Here is a 5,971-nt window from a genome sequence, read left to right as displayed (position 1 = left end):
ATTGTATCAGGCATTGGAAGGCAGAGCTGATCCTCTGTGTGGCTGAGATGATGAGGAGCACAAATCTGCTGCCCCATAGCCTGGAGGCCCACACACCCACCAAGGCAGGCCCATCCCCCAGAGCATGCTCAGCCCTGCTGAGGTTGAGCCACTGAGCCCACTGCAGAGGTCCTACACAACCCGCCTACTAGGGCTTACAAGTTCCCCAAAGGTTTGCTGGTGGGCGGTGCAAGACCCTAGGGCAGGCTGCCTGCTGTGGCTGAGCTGGATTAAATCAGTGCTTTAGTGGTCAGGGGGCAAACCCCTGCACTAAGAGGCCACAGAAAGAAATCCAATGGCATCTGCCAGCATCCATATCAACATGACTGCACTAGGTCAATAATGCTGCTGCCAGTGTCTCAGTCCCTGGGGAGGTGTGCCCAGCTGCCTCCTGCCTCTCTGCGATGCACTCAGATCTTAGCCAGTGAGTCTCTTTTACCAAAGGATGATGTACCCTTCTTTTGGTATTTTTGTGTCAGTTTCTGGAATGGGTGAATCTATGCCTGGGCCCTGTAAGAGCAGGCTTTTCTTTCTCTGAAGTTTGATTGTTTTTCTGAGGATATTCCCTCTTAGTTTTAAAAGCCAACAAAGCCAGATATTGTGGGAACTCATCTCAGTTGTGCTGAATTCAGACTGGGATGCCTATACTGGCATAGATCTCCTGCTCAGATACCCCTGCTCCTCCAGGAAAAGCTTCGCACCTTTAAGATGGCTCCTGGCTGTCAAGCATCATGGCTAGATGTGTTTTTTTCTCAGCAGAGCTGTATTTCTGCCTCTTCCACCCCTGTCAGTGTTGTCCCTTGTTGTGGGGGTTCTTTTTAACCAGTTTCCAAATCTCTCTCAGAGGTAATTGTTCGACAGGTAGCTGCAGATTTGTTGTGTCTGAGGGAGGAGGTGAGTTCAGAGTGCTCTACATTGCCATCTTCCCAGAATCCCCCTCATTATTTTCTTTCTAGTTGAAATTGCAGTATAAGATAATTTGATCTCTCTTTTTACATTTCATTCATTATAAGTGGCTATTTGTTGTTGAAGATGCTAGAGTTCCTCAGCAAACCCTTCATAAAACTGACCAAGTATGAGAGCATCACGTAGGCGCAAGAGGAAGACAAAAGCCATGGAAGCATCAGTGGAGCACACAACACGATCAAACAGGAGCTCTCAGCTGGTGACAACTCCTCCTGACATTTTCAGGACACAGTTTAATTTTTTTCTGATATAAAAACCATTGGTTGTACTCATACCATCCCATTTTAATTTGTGCGCTCAGTGAAGTCTGGTTTTTTTCTTTTTAACTTAATATTTTATCATAAAAGTAATATAACTACAGCAGAAAACTTATAAAACAGAAGAAAAGAAAAATATCACCCATAATCGTACTACCCTGAAATGTTTGGTACATTCCCTTCTGGTACGTTTTCCCATGCACCTAAGCTTTTACATAGTTATACAATAGAAATGCAAATTATGACAGAGGCAAACTAATATAAACTATTCTAGTGGATATATCATAGTGTAGTCCAAGATTTCTATTGTATATTTAAGTTATTTCTGGGTATATTTTTAATGAAACCCTTGATAAAAATGCATGAAGTATTTTTCATATTTTACATTACTTCATGAGATTGGGCTTATAGGAGGGCTAATTGGCATGCCTATTTGTATTATTCCTCACATACAGTGCATAATTATTTTTCATTGGCTTTTTGCCAGTTACAATGGTACCTTCAACATACAAGGATATCAGTTCATCACACATTGCTTTTTATTGGGTGTTCACATAAGAACTGTTTTGTTGTTAATTTAATGAGCAAAAAAATATGGTACCTTGTTATTTTCTTTTGCATTTCTTCAATTTTAGTGAGGTTAAACAGTTTCTAGATGTTTATGTGCCAGAGTAAACACATATTTACACCCTTTCTCCCAATCCTGCCTTCTAAGACAGTGTCTACACTTCTCTGCTCCTCTTTCAGTGTTGTGCTGTGTTGAATTGTGCAGCAGAAACTCCACTTACCTTAGAAATGTCATGGAGACTTTCGTGAGCTGGGAGATCCAGACAGTGGGAGGAGTAGTAGAAATCAGACAAGCCAACTTAAGCTGGAGTTTTTGAGAGAGAGTCTGGGTGGGAGACAGAGAAGCTAGGTTCTAGAAAAGCAGTTGCTTTAGTGAATGGAACCCTGGGGGACGGAAATGGATAAAGTGGATTTTAGGACATTTTTATGAGTGTCACATAGTATAATCCTTCTCTGAGCCTCTTTGAGATATTCTAATAAAGTCTTCTCTTACTTTTTACATTATTTCTGGAGTGGACTTTATTTAGCTGTCAAGCAATACTATGTTATGTTAGTCTTGAGACAGCACAGTTAACTGTGGGTTATATATATTGTTAGCAGCATGTTCTGGTCTTATGGAGGAGCTCAAGATCACCCCATACTCTGAGGAAGATGTTGATATGAGTCATGCCTCTGGCATACCTGGGCCATTGACATAGGGGTTGTGCTGGTTTTGAGAATTCCAAGAAATTCTTCATTCTGTGATGCTAGTACTCAAAGGTTCCTTTTCCTATTAGATTGCTATTCTCTCTCAAAACTCCCTATGGTGGGTTATTTCAAGTCTGGAACACCTCTCCAATCTATTTCCCCAGCTTCCTTTTTAGAAAGGCCTAGGACTGGTATTTTGAGCAATCTTCCTTAAGCCTTAGGGAAAAATACTGACTTTTTTCTCTTTTTTCCATGGTCTCACTTTTCTTTACCTCTTCTCACTACACAGTGGTAAGATTTCAAGGACCAAGATTGGATAGGGTAAAGAGAATAGGAAAAAGAATGTAAGGGGACCGGCTTTTAGTCTGGGTCTGAGTCCAGAGGGACCAAAGGAGTTCACAGCCCAATTCCTGAGGAGTCTGCACTAAGGTCTGAGTTCCAGTCTGCTTGTTAACAGCTTTTTGGCCCATTCTAATACTTTGTATATATATATATATATATATATATATATATATATATATATATATATATCCCTCATGAATCTGAAGAATTGCTTATTGTCTGTTGTGTGGGACCTTGGCCTAATAACTTTCCATTTCATCATGACTAACACTGGAATTGTCTGTTTTGTTGAATTGTGTATGTAAGGTCTTTGTCTGTTGATGTACTGTTAAAGTACACAGGCTCTACAGATAGGTAGATTGCCTGGTTGGACGCAGGCTACCCCATTTTGTGGTCTTGGGCAAGTTACCTAAACCCTGTGTGTCTCCGTTTCTGTATCTATAAAATGAAGGTAATAAAAGGACTATCCTTCTCGTAGGTTTTTGTGTGCATTAAATTAGAATCTCTGTATCTAAACTTTGAACAGTGGTATTAAGTGCTCAATATATGTTAACTTTTATGACTATTACTACCACAACAACCACTCCTGCTATTTGTATGATAACACTGTTAACTCTTCATTATATTTTTCAAGTACGTCACATCTGTCTACTGCCTGCATATTTACTTTTCAATGTACATGAGTTCTAAATCAAATTTATTGGCCTTTTGTAATTTTCTTTATCATATCAAAAATTTTAAAAAGTTGGTCGTCTTCTAGCTGTTTGATAAATATTCTTTTTTTTTCTACTTTAGCTTTTCTATGGCTTAACTTTCAAAACAGCTGACAAGACAATAGAATTTTATTCTTTTATTTTCAGGAGAAGAACCTTCCTAGAGTCATAGTTTATATAATTGATCTCTGAACCATTCCCTAAATCTTCATACTTCTTTATGTAACTAAAGCAAGGAGGAGCGAGCTTTCTGGTGCCTGCAGAGCCACAGGGACTCTGTAGTTTGTGCAGTCCATTCTTGCAAATAAACACAGGAGAGTCACTTACCATCTCTGTGCTGGACGTCATTTTCTCTGTCTCTAAAATCAGAGGGCCCTGAGGACAAGAAGGATTTCTGAGGTGTTTAGGTTGGGGAGGGCCCTATGACCCTGTAATCACAGCGGGCATAGGACTAACTTCTCCTTAACATTAGAAACACAGGCAGGTCTGAAATCCCTCCTCCCTCTTTGCTGCCCTAAACCTAGTATTTCTAGAGAGGAATAGAGAAGAAAAGAAAAAAACAAAGCAATATCACTAACTCGTAGTTTTGCAAAGTCAAAAGAACCACATTTAAAAGGAAACCACTGGCCCAGTGGTTAGGTTCATGCACTCTGCTTTGGTGGCCCAGGGATTCGTGGGTTTCGATTCCGGGCGTGGACCTACCCTGCTCATCAAGCCATGCTGTGGCAGCATCCCACATACAAGAAAATAGAGGAAGATTGGCACAGATGTTAGCTCAGGCCCAATCTTCCTCAAGCAAAAAGAGGAAGATTGGTGGGGCCGGCCCGGTGGTGCAAGCGGTTAGGTGCGCGCGCTCCGCTGCGGCGGCCTGGGGTTCGCTGGTTCGGATCCCGGGCGCGCACCGACGCACTGCTTGGCAAGCCATGCTGTGGCGGCGTCCCATATAAAGTGGGGGAAGATGGGCACAGATGTTAGCCCAAGGCCGTCTTCCTCAGCAAAAAAAAGAGGAGGATTGGCGGATGTTAGCACAGGGCTGATCTCCTCACAAAAAAAAAAAAAAAAAAAAAAAAAAAAAAGAGGAAGATTGGCAACACATGTTAGCTCAGGGCCAAATCTTCCTCACACAAAAAATATATAAATAAAATAAAAGAAGGCAATATACAGTGCAGTGTTCAAAAGCAGGGACTGAGCAGGGCTCCAATCCTAGCACCACCACTCATGAGTTGTGGACCATGGACTAGTTACTGGATCTCTTTAAACCTTAGTATTCTCCTCTGGAAGATGGCAAGAATAATAATCCCACTTCATCAGATTCTTTTGGAGACTAATACAAATAACTTTTGTAAAGACCTCCATACCATGCCTAGTCATAGAATATTATTTTTATAGCCACATTTTGTAGCTGTTTGGAATAATACCAACAAAAATTTTTAAGTCAGTTGCCATTTTCACAAACATAGACAGGAATAAAGTAAGTAATTGCTGGGGACTCGTTCCAGGGAAGAGATGAAATAAACATCTCACCTTTGGGCTTGGAGATGATATGAGGCTCCATATCCAGTAATTCTAGAAATTAATTGCTCTCAACCTTGCTTCGGACTTCAATTTTCCTCACAACAATGTGTGCTTCTATTCTCCTATTTACCTTCTACGGATGTTTGTGAGGACCACCTGTGACCATCTGATGTCCTTTAGAGCTGAAATATTTTATTAGTTAAAAGCCCATAAAGCATTTTAAATTGGTGTTTGATGTCTATTGTATTACTGGAAATTCCATCAGTTCTTCCTACTTGTTCAGTAAAGTTGAGGATCCTTCCTTCCTTTTGTTCTGCTCTTCTCCTCCTCTGTTGATACTCATTTCATGATCCTCTCAGAAATGATCTCTCAGCCTTCTTAGCCTCATGCATCAATTTTCCATGAAAACCCATCAAGAAAGAGAATTACCTTTGCAATAATGGTGAAATTGGCTCCAGGTTCCCTGGTGTGTACAGAAGATGAAGGCCTTTCACACCAACAGGTAGCCTGGGTCACAAGTGTAGGTGGCAGTCATCCCAGGAAGGTACAGAGATGCATGGCCTCCAATGTGCTGCCTGTTGTGGATCTTAGGTGGATGTGGGCATGCTAAGAACAAGTTCCCCCCAAAACATGAGAAAAAACATTCAGTTAAACAAAGAAGTATGACTACACCGACCCATCTATTAGTATCTCTGGATACTAGAGCCACAGGAGGACCCAAGGCAGGCAGGTTCCCAAGGCACTGAACAGTTGCCAATCAGTGGGAATACCAATTGTCTAAACCGAGACCTCTCAACTTTTATATTGGATCATCTGTATTCTCTACCTGTAACTGCACCAGATGGGAGTTCCACCGGGATCTATAGACTACCAGTTCAACACTGT

Source organism: Diceros bicornis, chromosome 4 (genome assembly GCF_020826845.1).
Source record: "Diceros bicornis minor isolate mBicDic1 chromosome 4, mDicBic1.mat.cur, whole genome shotgun sequence".
NCBI lineage: Eukaryota > Metazoa > Chordata > Mammalia > Perissodactyla > Rhinocerotidae > Diceros > Diceros bicornis.
Note: the sequence above shows the minus strand (reverse complement) of the source record.